We start from the raw sequence: 13,428 nt of genomic DNA, 5'->3' as shown, positions 1-13,428 counted from the left end.
TAAAGTTGCCCTTTTTTGAAGTATTCCAAATGTATTTCTCCCATACAGTAGGAATTTGTGGAAGTGCTCCTGTCACTGAACTACGGATGTTTGAAAACAGAAGAAAAAGGCAAATCTAACGTTCGTCTCATTTCCTTTCATAATACCTGCCTTGAAAATTGATTTAGAATGTTGATTAAGGACTTGAAAACACGACAGGATCAAAGCTTAAGTCTCCCCGAGCTTCGGTTCAAATGTGACAATTGTAACATGTAGGGCAACATTCAAATCTCCAGAAACTCCGCTTTTAAAAGATGCATAACATGTCCACACATTGCGACGTGCATCAGCGATTTTTTTTGACAACTGACACAGCGCCTGTGAAAGGGCCCTCCTAACTTTAAGGGTAAACTTTCACACTTGGAGGGGGTTTTCATCCGGATCTTAAAGTAACCAGACAAAATCTGCACGAACCAGCTTGTGTGTTGAATGACGATGCATTTTTCCACACTGTGATTGTCCAACGTGTGTGTGTGGCGATATGCCGAGAGACCTCCGGTTCGAATGGGATTGTAGCAAGCACACTGAGATTCAGCCGACTTGAGCAATTCACAGTATCGCAGTCCACCCATGTGAGTGTGTTATTCCTTATATTCAGAACACACACACACACACACACACACCTACACATTTCTTCAAATTGTTTACATTGTGCTTAATGCCATTCATGTTTGGAATTTGTACCTCTTTGTCCCAAAAGACTTTCCCTTCATCTCAATCCTTGTCATTCTACCAACATTTGCACAGTCACGCACAACCTTTACAATACTCTCCTATTTTTATTCAAACTCACAGTCACACACACGCACACACCAGTGGTCGAAATACCATCCTGGTGTGATGTTACTCGTAAACAAAACCAAGTAACGAATTAATCATGAATAGTACTGGATTGCATAACCAGGACATGCTCTTTCAGATGATGGCAAAAATCACAGTTCTTATGAAACAGCAGACGCAGTCCTGTTGTATGAATGAAAAACATTTGTGTGTGTTATACTAGTCCACTGATAATCGAATAACACTAGTCAACAATGTTTTGCAGTTTTCATTCATCAGAGAGGCAATTGAACTTTCCCAGATTTTGTAAAATAATAATATCAAATATATTCTTTAATATATTGAAATCTTTAGTGTTATTTATAAGACAAGAAAACCTTTATTAGTCTTGCAATGGAGAAATTCCCAATTCACAGCAGCAAAATTTTGAATGAAATATTAGCTTTAGCAACAGAAGGACCAAGCCATTCCTTTTCATTTTTAACTGTAATTTTACCTTCTCTGCTGGATACTATCATCATGTGGACTTAATCAGAATTACATTACACTACAAATTGATGAGTTTTTCACAACTGGCAGGATCAGTGGGTTGCTTACGGGTCTGGCAGGTGCTGTTGGCAGCGGAGGGAACATGAAGAAAAGTGGAACTGCCGAGCCTAGCTTTGTCCAAGCTAATGGCTAGCCAATCAAAATAGTGTTGCATCGATACCGACATGAGTATCGGGACGGGCCCCAATATCGCATTCAAATGCTGGCATTGGTACCTGCGACAAATAACGCACTGATGCACTGATATGTGATCACAGGTTTACAGTGCATGCCAAGGCAAGCTAACGCTATCGCCCCTTATCTCTGATCTCATTTTAACCAAAATGCTTCGTGTCGTCAGCTTATTTGAGAGCCCGTGCATGAAAGGAAAACACAGTCCAGCGACTTCAACCACAGTGGTGAGACAGACGAACGAATGGCAAAAAAATAACAACACTCTGCCTGTCATTTGTCGCACAAAACATCTGTAAAATTAAACACATGCTAAGTGGGCCTGTGAAAAACAATCAAACCCGTGTTATTCATGAATTGGTGGTATTTGGTGGTATTTTCATGAATTCAGAGCGCCCAAGCCAACAAACGCTCATATCTGAGAGCGACAGTGACACTGTGAAGATGACTTGAGCAAGTATCTTTTCTGTGCGTGGAGGTCAGGCCTCCGAATGGAAACAGCGGAATGCCAAATAGGACGTGTGTTGCTGCGGCTGACCTGAATGTGTACCGTACATCGTGCGTTATGAGCTGAAGTGACGAGGGAGTGCAGACGACGACAGAGCAGACCGCAGAGTTATAGAAAGACGGAAGACAAAGCAAAGAAAGAAGATAATGAACACGGACAGATTCTTTCCGGCACTGATGTTCGGAGAGGAGCACACTCTGAATGTCGTTTTATGTTTGAATTTAATAATACAAAGGTTTTTTGGGCACATCTGGACCAAATCTCATTGTGAATAACTTCCTGCATAATCACGGGCCTTACCAGGGAAGAAACCAAACATGGCATTAAGATTCTTACGCATCATGGAATATGTCGTTCAATATCAAATACTGTGCAGACTGATGGTTTTTAATGGTGAGGGCTGACCTAGGCAAAGTGTGGTCCTCACAGTCTTTATGAAGTCAAAATCAAATATTACTGTATTGGCCCGAATATAAGATTGGCCCTGATTATAAGACAACACCCTCTTTTTCAAGACTCAAGTTTGAAAAAAGACTTTTTGAACACCAAGTTTTGATACAGAAAATAATTACAGTGCATCTGAAACAAATTATTATAACAATATATTTGAGAGAAAAAGCATCTTGAAGTTGTCACCATAACTTCTCCTCAGCTGCCGGTTAACCTGGCCGATCTTCGACCCACTTTTCTCCAGATTGTCGCTACGTTTCTCCATTTTCTGCTATCTCTTCTATTATTTTCTTCTCTTTTCTTTCTTTAAGCTATTTTTTTTTCTTCTTCGTGCTGCCGCTATTTTTACTTTTATTCTTTGTGACAGGGGTTGACTTTGGCCCGGGGAGTCAAGTTCAGCATTCGCTTCAATGATGTCTGGCACCATCTAGCGTCGTGAATGGGTATAATGTCTAGACTCCGAATATAAGACGACCCCCATTTTTTCAGTCTTATTTCAATGCAAAAAACACAGTCTTATATTCAGGCCAATACGGTATATTAATGTGTATGGAATGTAACCTTTTCAGACCATTCAGACCATCACTGAGTGGAAACCGATCCCACGTCGCCCACACATGAGCCAGGCGGGTGCACCACTACACCATCAGCGACGAGTGTAGAAAATCGATTTATTAAGCGTAATGCATCTGTCACGCTGTCACAATGGCAAAGTCGGTGCACAGGATGACAAAAAGTGTTTTACTTAAGTGTCAAGAATATTTCCGATTAAAAGCGTCTTTGTTTGGAAGCGCTGTGACCAGAGGGCAACTCTCCGAGGAGCACATCCTTATTTATGAATCCCGTTAATTCCTATTCCCAACGCAGTGAGGACTGGGTGTGTTGAGGGGCCCGCTTGAGATGTCCACACACTGTGAAGCTTGACATTTTTTTTAACTCTAATTGTGTTTTCCTTTGTCCTTCTCTGGGTTGTGTGCTAGCGTGTTTGTGTGTGTGTGTGTGTGTGTGCGTGTGTGTGTTTGTGTCCCTTATTTCTGTTCCTGTGTGTGCATGCAGACACACTCATTCATCTCTCTGTGTGCATGTTTTTTGCCAATTAGGCACTCAATGACAGGACATGTGGCGAAGCAGCTAGCTGGGCTATTCATGGATCAGCAGTTATGAGGGGACATTTCCAAATACCAAGTGGCCGCACACACACAAGCGCAAATTTAGAAGGATTGGCGTCAGATGATTTAAAGTGATTCAGACAGAAAGGGGATGAGTGTCCGTGGATCATGTGTTTACGGAGTCTTTCTCCTCTGGTGTCGGCTGCAGCTGTTCAATTGTGAATGCTTGCTGAAGTAAGGTAGCATCAGGCATGGTCAGGGACGGTTACAAATTGACATTTTCTAAATTGTACGACCAGTGGTGTTGAACATGTCAGGGGTTTCACTGGAAATATCCAACCTACGTGGTTAAAACTCCTTTTCTGCTCCTTTCCCATGCCGTCACGAATGGGATTTGCTGGTTGAAATAAAACATGAATGTACTTATTTGCTTGTGATTTCAAGTAACAAGGTGATAATGAGGCTTACGTGTCTTGCTACTCCAGTACTCCTTCTGGCAAATTAACAGCAAGGAAAAAAAAGGAGTAAATCAGTGTGTCTTAATATCTATTTATTTTATTACACTGAGCGAGAGACAGGCCCGGCAATCTGGCACCCGGTGCCCGTGTGTAAACATGATTATATCCGGGATGCGGCTTCACGTTTTTGAGCACACAGTGACAGCCAATTAGGGCTGACATGAGAGCGGCTAATTCTTCAAATGGTGTGTGTGTGTGGGGGGGGTGGGGGGGGGGCCTCCGGGCCCCCCCCCCTCACTCGGCTCCGGGATGGAAGGAGGAGAAAGAAGGAAACAAGAATGAATGGGTGGAGAGGGGCAATTAAAAAGAGAAGGGTTGAGCAGCTTGTGTAATTATTCATTCATTCATCTTCCAAACCGCTTGATCCTCACTAGGGTAATGGGGGGTGCTGGAGCCTATCCCAGCTGTCTTCGGGCAGTAGGCGGGGGACACCCTGAATCGGTTGGCAGCCAATCACAGGGCACACAGAGACGAACAACCATCCACGCTCACACTCACACCTAGGGACAATTTAGAGTGTTCAATCAGCCTGCCATGCATGTTTTTGGAATGTGGGAGGAAACCGGAGCACCCGGGGAAAACCCACGCAGGCCCGGGGCGAACATGCCAACTCCACACAGGGAGGCCGGAGCTGGAATCGAACCCGGTACCTCTGCACTGTGCCGACGTGCTAGCCACTGGACTACCGGGCCGCCCTGTGTAATTATTGTGTGGGAGAAATGGCTAATGGTGAGAATGATGATGGTGGGATTAAATTTTAACTGTCATTACCGTCTTAGATATTTTGCTTCTGCAAGCACTGGTATTTTTTTTCTTTTTTTGTTATAAGTTGCCTTTTGGTGCCTTGTGATTGGCTGGCAACCAGTCCAACGTGTAGCCTGCCCGCTCCGCCGCAAGCCTGTGTAGGCTCCCGAGACTGCATATAAAGCATATTTTAACTTTTTTTCACAATTAAAAACCATCGTTTGAGAGAGTAAGTATGAAGTAAGACACGGGTTCCTACACAGATGACGGTGATGGAAATGAATGACTCCGCTCCCATTCACTTTCATGTAACCGGTGTGGTCCAGGCAAGACGTCGCTTGTGTGCATTTTGATCACAAAGACTGAAAGCTTCACTGCCTTAAGGACATTCAAAAATAATATATGTAGTTACGTATTGTTAGGAGAGCACAAAAAAGTACAACAAATGTTTAAAAATTTACTTTTATTTAAAAAATGTAAAACTTTTTTTTAACCAGTGTTGGATGCAGATTTTATCTCGCAAGATGGACAAATTGCATGTGCAGATGTCAAACTTCACAGATCACAGAAGCATTTTGATCTATGTATGGCATAAACCAGCAGAAAATTTGAGGTTTTGCTGGCATGAGACCTGTAAGTGGAAGTAAAAATCCTCTGGTATTCTTGTTGCCCAGGCTTGTCTCCTTTTGACTACACACCTTCAATGTCCTCACACTCTGTTCTTGACACATTGTTTGATCATTTCCATAGGGTGAAAATAGAAAACAGGCTATTTTGACCGAGCAAAGTTCACATTTCTTTATTCAAATGGAAAGAGTGAAAGTAAAGAATGGTCAGAAAACAAAAATGAAGGCATTGAAAATGGACAGATGGCTCGATGGACAAAGGATTTCTTTGCCTATTGGTCTGCACGCAGCTGCCGCCTTGTCCATATCCTGACCAAAACAAGCACCTTAAGTTACGTGCCTGCAAGCTGAGCTTAAGTCCTTAAGCATACTTGAGGGAGCTAAATTAGTGGAGTGTGTCCTCCCCCCACCCCCCCAACCTCCTCCTATTAACAAAAAGCACATTCGACATTGATAACCAACCTGTTGCCGGGGTAACAAAGTGACACGCCTGCTTCATGAAGTGACACGAGCTGCTGGCTTGGAAATGCAATCTTCTTCCTTGATTTAACGAAATATTTGATAGATTTGCTTTTGCTGCTGGGGAGTTTGGAAAGGACTCCTGATCAAAATTGTCATAATTTATTGAATAAATTAAAAAAAGAAGAGCTGTAATTGGTTCTAAAAAAAAAAAAAGATTGCACAAATTTGACATACGTGACGTTCGTTTTTTAATGTGAAATAGTATAATGATTTCAGCCATTCCATTATTTTATATTATGAATTTTTTAAACGTTTCATATTTCTGCTAAATCTGATGGTAGTGTCAGAATCTTTATCCCAAAATATGATGGGTTTTTTTAAAGACTACTTTAGACTTTTTTTAAACAATATTTCAGCTGATGGGAAGTAATGTGGAAATCTTAATATACATATATATGAAGATATCATAATATATATATATATATATATATATATATAGTCCAGTGATTGTGTGTGAACCAATGTCGTGAATATGATTATAATGGCGCCGCGTGAGTGGCTGCCTTTCCTGTAGCTCCTATATTTTGATGTTCTACTTCTTCCTTTCATAACTTTGCTGCTATGAATCAGGAATTTCTCCATTGCGAGACTAATAGAGGTTTTTCCTATCTTATCTTTCACGATGATAATCACCGCGATGTGTGTACTGTACACAAAGGAGGTAAAACGTTTTTTTTTAAAGTTGCAGGTCTCCTTTTAAATGAACTGTCAAGACTTTTAAAATATAAATCCATCCGTCCGATATCCAATCTGCTTTATCCTCACGAGGGTCGCTCTCACCATGGTACCACGCCAAATAGAGCTGTTATCTCCACTCTTTTTTTTAGGAACAGATGAATTTCATCCTCAGCAAAGAACAGATTTGAGCTTTTCTTTTGTCTTCACCGTACGCACAAAAAGTTGTTCCATTTCAGTCAATGCACGGTGATGATTTAGAAGCTACTCGTCTCTACTTTTGATACTTAATCTATTTGACATTGTAATTAACATAACTCATAGTTGAAGAGCAAATGTATCCACTCATCTGTTCCCCACTTCAGCAAATGTATCACTTTACTGCCCACCCGTCACTCACAGCATTACATGATTGAAGACAATCAACAAGTGGATTTTGTAACAACAAAGAAATGGTGATAAACCGTAAAAGGTGTGTGGCTTTGGCTTTTGGGGTTTGGCATCCCCTTACTTGAACAGAGAGATTTCATCCTGGTCCAGACTTCAAAAAAAAAAAGGGAAGTGTTTTATTTTCCTTGCTTATCACGGCATGGCTCGGTGCAGGGCCTTGTGAGTAGCTAGACCTGGTGTCCAATGCACTTTGTGATCTGCCGAAGGTTTTTTTTAACAGGTGGCAAGGGAGGGAGGTACTCTTGTATTCTAAAACATATGCTGCCAACTCCACGCTTGACAATCGGGAGACTAAATGCTTGTAAACCTTCTCCTGTTTTGTCTGGAATAGCCAGCGGTCATTGTTTAGGCTGCGGGCTACCGGATTGATACCTGGAATAATCACCGTCAATCATCATTGGGGCTCACCCGACAAAAGCTACAAGGAAAGGTGTTATTAAAACAGTAAAGATACATGTCACGCTTATCACTCTCGGCGCTTCGCTTTCTCCCATTTGACCCTTATTCTCTCTCTCTCTCCCTCTCCACCAGCAAGTTTTAATCTTGTTGAGGTGCGCGTGGTTCTCATAATTCCCATGCTAAGCGCAACATAATCATGCGCGGTTGAAAGGCAATTCAGTTCCACCCTCAGAAAATGAAAGGAAAGGAGGGGAAAAAAATGACCCTGCACAGGTTATTGCTTTCTGTTAAGCGTGCATCAACAACTCTTGAATTTAATGCATTCCCACAACAGTGGCTGGCCCGTCGGGCCTCGGGGGAAATAACACCACGTGGCCATTTGGGGATTATGGATGAGCAGAGCAGAGAAAAGGTGTGAGACATGTACTCCGTTAAGACTTATGAGATGACGATGTGGCATGCGGGATGCCAGCCCCCCGAAGCAGAAGCCTCGTCATTTAGAAAGAATAATCACGATGGAGTCCGTCAATGTTTTCCGGTATTTTCAGCACTCTCTTTAGTCCAGAGTTCGAATGGCCGTGCGACAAGGTGCGGTAGTCCACAGTGAAGGAAGCAAACGGGGTGAATCAGCATTTAGCTGTTACGCTGCACACCAATGGGATATGGGCACCTCGCTACACCCCGCCAAGCTTGGTGGATGTCTTGGCAACAGGGCTAGTGGACTGGAATAGGAAAAAAAAATCTAATATACCTGCACCCTATTTTTAATCCTCACCAAAACTGCTTGACACCTTCGCCAACCCTCCCCAAAAAGTTGAGTTTCATCTCAACTCTTTTTACGGAGCATTTTTAATACAACCACAGCTGCATACAATGCACCGCACAAACTCAGACATGAAAACAACCACAGTTAAAACAATGAATTAAGGGCCAAAAAAGTCTCCATAGAGGTGGTCCAGTGCTGACTCTGGAGGTAGGACAAGCGATCATAGCTCTCAATGCACTGGATACTTTAAATCAATCATTCCCCTCTCCTATAAAAGCACTAATTGTTTCACGCAGCAATGGACCTGAAAGAGCTTGTGACGCCTTCTCAAGGCGCCATGATTCCAGAATTCCCAATTTTATGCTTCCAAGAATCCGTAAACGCACGACTACAGGTGGCTTCAACTATCAGGGCCCATCCTTGCAGAACCACTCACACACAACATGATTCAAAAGACTGACTGATAAAGCCACACACTCAAAGGATGGAGGATCAGTGAAACAAACCGTGAATATCGCGCAGCAATTAACGTTTAAAGAAGTGTGCAACACCCTTCGTTTGCATAGTCGCATTCAAGCGTATCCATTGGTACTCGTCAAATTATAGCATAACCTTGAACAGTTCACCTGAATACTCATCATCTGTAAACGTATCCAAAAAAAGAATGTCGCACCTTTCCACCCACGCGGTACATTTAACGTACATAAAGCACGACACAAGCGTGCTTGTGTGGACAAAATCTGCATTTGTTCTTGGTGCTAAAGCTTATTGATTGTCAATGTAGTTAGGTGATGCCTAACAGCTCGGAAAGAGTCATTTGTAGACACGCGCGCACACACACACACACACACACACACACACACGCCATTACAATCACCCCCAACATTAGAATATTAGGGAAACAGCCCAATCGTTTGTCAAGGGGCTCTTTAGGGCTCGTAAAAGTGTCGCAGTGTTGAGATTTGTCATGGCCACAAAGGTTTGCTCCTTCTATTAGTCATAAAATATAGTGACGACGCAGCACAGTGAGTGTAAATGTGTGTTACTGGATAACACACAGGAATGCCCCGTCGATGTTATTTATTTATTTATTTTGCTCCCCAAAGTTTGTGCGTTGGCTTCCCATGGCAAAATGAAGACACACACTGAGGCAAAAGGATCTTTCAGGGCATGCATGTTGTTATTTGTTGCATGCCCATTTTCTGTATGCCGCCCTATTTCATTCTGCTTAGTTATTATTCCCTTCAACCTGTCACGCGCACATGCACAAAAAAAAAATAGACACACACACAGACTAGCACAAAAAACACACAAAGATGCTCATCGTGACAGAGTGCTTCTATGAAGAAAGATGACGCCATTGAAGATGATGACAACTCCCATCTGACATTTACTAACCTTTTGGGCAGAGAAATGAGGATGGACGAGGGGAAGAGGAATACAGTGCACGCGCCCCTGCGTGCGTGTGTGTGTGTGTGTTTGAAAGAAGAAGCATGACATTCCTGTTTTCTATTCCTTTGACCATCATATTGTGCACAAAAAGCTTTTGTTGCTGTATGCCTCTTTTTCTTTTTTTTTTTCGGCTTGAAGTGATGTCCTTCAGATATTGCACGAGAGTGCGCTACACAACGTGTCGAACAAAAATAAAAAGCTGTGTCCAGTCACTGGTGATTAATGCAATATTTCTTGATGGACACACACGCACACAAATTCCAAATTCCACACTGTGAGGATTGATGAGGGGAGGACATGTACTGGATATGTCGCAAAAGTTTTCTGTGGAAACTCACAGGAATAAAAGTAGACACACCGTCAAATATTGAATTATTTTATGTGTTAGAATTTGGAGGATTATAGTTCAGAGCTAATGGAATGTCTAAATTCTCTACCAGAAGGAATAGAATGCTAAAAAGAAATTTGAATATTTCATAATCACTATTCAAAGATCATTTTAAAGTGGAAATCGGGGAGAAATTTGCCTTCTGGGAAGCATTTTCCTATCTGTGACTTTGTACAATATTTGCATTTCACCTTTTGAATTGATTTCATTACAGTAAACCTTTCTTCAACATTGTAATTAATTAAGATGTGCTTACATGTTTGTGTGTGTTAGTGTGTATGTGTGTGTGTGTAAAAAAACTTTTTTTTTTACCCTCAACCTGTTTATTCTATTAATCTTTTTTTTTTTGATCAAAGATTTGGATAAAGTTGGTGTTGGAAAATTCATCCAATAAAAAAAAAATCAAATTGTCCGGATTCCCATATTTCCATTCTACATTAACACTTTTAACATGGGTATTATTATTATTATTATTATTTATTTATGACCATTATTATTTCCAGCTCTCTCACTGGCTGTGAGTTGAATTTTTCCTTTGCATTTGTTGAGCCATTAAATTTCTGAAACAATATACATGGGACACTCTTGTTTTGTATTCATACACATGAAATGCATTTTAACATAAACAACAACAAAAAAAACCAAAAATACATCAACCTATCTACACCTCTTGTTAAACTCTGAGCTAATTTGAGCGAGAGTTGGCTGTTCTCACAATATGAAATGATGCAAAGCTTTTTGACCACCCTATGTATACATGACACATACACACACACACACTAATTATGACACAAACACAACCACCTATCATAAATGTTAAGATCATTGCCGTGCAGTTATTGTGTCGACAAACGTCAAACTTCAGACCAAGATACATTTACACAATTCTATACATTCATTTCCAGGCGCATAAGTGACTAATTGTCTTAAATCCTCCTCAGGGTGAATCTGGCTATTCCGGGGGCAAAATGAGCTTTTACTGCACACCGTCGATCAAGTAATTAAGCTAACTCTCACAGTGGTGATGTGAGCAGTAAGTGCCAATAAGGAAGAAGAATCTTCGTAAATAGAAAAGAGTGTACCGGGTCCTCCACAAAGAGTTTTCGATGCTTGTTTGGCAAATTGCTTTGCAATCATGTGGATGACACGTTGGTTTGTACTAAACTTGCTGTTGTGACGCAGTGTCACATCCACAATTTCGAGTTCAACTAATATTTTGAGTGACAAAATATACATTAATCCATGTTCCTTTTTTTTAACCACAAGAATATGATACGATTGTCAAGAATGAAGCTGATAGTGTGTGATCGAAGACTTAAATTTAAAAAAGTTCACCCCTGCCCCTCCGTTGTATTTAATTCAAAAGACCTCCTTGTTCTCTTCCATCCGACGAAGCGATTAGTTAACAGCAAACACTTTGAGCTTCCCATCAAGTCAGCGTGTGCTGCGACAGCTTGAACAAGTTAACCGCCATCGGAGGAGAGTCAAACATGAGCTCTATGGGTCAATTGGAAGCCTGAGGAAGAGAAGCGATGACGAAGAGTAAATGGCAGCAGTGTAGGGTGAGAGATTATGTACATAAAGAAACGAGATGATGATCTCGATCGAAAAAGTCTGATTTGATCTTTGGCTGTTAATAAGATGAAGAAAACCAAACGTGGAGCAGACTTCACATACTAATTGATTGGAGTCTGCAAATTATATTGGGATATACTGGCAAGAAAAAGCAAGGCATGTCATCTCTTTAGATAAATAGGACGGTAAAGCCTGTCATAAAATAACCTGTCATTCAGGTTATCCTACAATGGGTCGAGATCAGTGGCGGATGCTGGTCTGTCAACGAGGGGAAGCTCAGTTTTGGCCGACATCATAAAATGTGTCCGTTTATTTATACGTGAATTCGAGTCTCCGTTCCTTTTCAAGAAAATGATCTGTGACGCTGTCATACCAACAAGGCGTCTTTTCCAGGGTCTTAACTGGGGTGACATAAGTCAGTCTGTGAACACAAACAACTACCATAAAACACACCAGAAATAAAAGATTACCGGTAATCTGTCAATCGTCGTTTTTAACAAAGAGAGTGCCGCGAATATGATTAGAAGAAGTCTCCAGTTCAACTCAGAACAGAATGAGAATTGAAAATTGAGGCAAAAAAGGTGCCTCCACCAAAAGATCAGTGATTGGCTCATTTCGCTGTCGATCAAAAACAGATTCCGCCTCAGACAGATCATCCAATCATCATGCAGAAAAGCTGACCGGGCCAGCCCGTAAACGCCCACTGCCCATAGACTCCCAGAGACGCTGAGCGTCCGATGGGCGGGACAAAACCAGCATTTATCCAATGACTGGTCCCGTTTCAATGAATTGGGACTACTCTCGAGACACCCAGCGTCCGCGCTGTAGACGCTCAGTGTCCACACAGTTAAAAGCACAGTGAAGCTGCGGGAATGAATGAGAAGAGAGTCACGTCGTAACCAGTAGTAAGAAGCTGTGATTCGGAACAAAACTTGAGCGCCTTGTAGCGCATATTTAGTCAATGACATGTACACACAATTTTATGTACCGTATTTTCACGACTATAAGGCGCCATTAAAAGTCTTAAATTTTCTCCAAAATGGACAGTACGCCTTATGGTGCGGAGCGTCCTTTATATGCGCTGAGTTCCAAAATCTGACTGACTGCCGACACGCTGTTTATATAGAGAAAAGGCGGAAGTGACTGTGAAAGAAGTCGGCCAATCAGGGAAGGGTGGGCGTGTATACATACATATATGGAGAGGGGGAGAGAGAGAGAGAGGGAGAGGGAGAGAGAGGACAGACAAGCTAGTCCGCCAATGGTGAAGGGTGGGCGTGTAAGTGGACGCCTCAAGCCAGTACCAACACTTGTATAGAGTGTGGCAATGTGCTTTGTTGCAAAACAACTCCGGTTTTGGTTTCTAAGAACCCCTGAAAATAAATTCGACAAAAAGACACGCACGCCTACGAAGCTCAGTTCAAACTTAAAGCCACCGGTTATGCTTTTGGCATGCGTGCCCATCTCACAGCAGCGGTGAAAAAAAAAAGTCAAGCAAATGAACTCTGAGCTTGCCGTTATTCCCGGAGGCTTGACTAAAGAACTCCAACCGCTGGACATTGGCATCAACTGGGCGTTCAAAGTAAAGTTGCAAACGGCATGGGAACAATGGATGATCGGTGGCAAACACAACTTTACAAAGAGTGAGAGGCAGCGCTTGGCGAGTTGCCACAATACGCAACAACGAGAGGGAACGCGGCGTTTTTGATG

Source organism: Hippocampus zosterae, chromosome 3, assembly GCF_025434085.1.
Source record: "Hippocampus zosterae strain Florida chromosome 3, ASM2543408v3, whole genome shotgun sequence".
NCBI classification, from domain to species: Eukaryota; Metazoa; Chordata; class Actinopteri; order Syngnathiformes; family Syngnathidae; genus Hippocampus; species Hippocampus zosterae.
Note: the sequence above shows the minus strand (reverse complement) of the source record.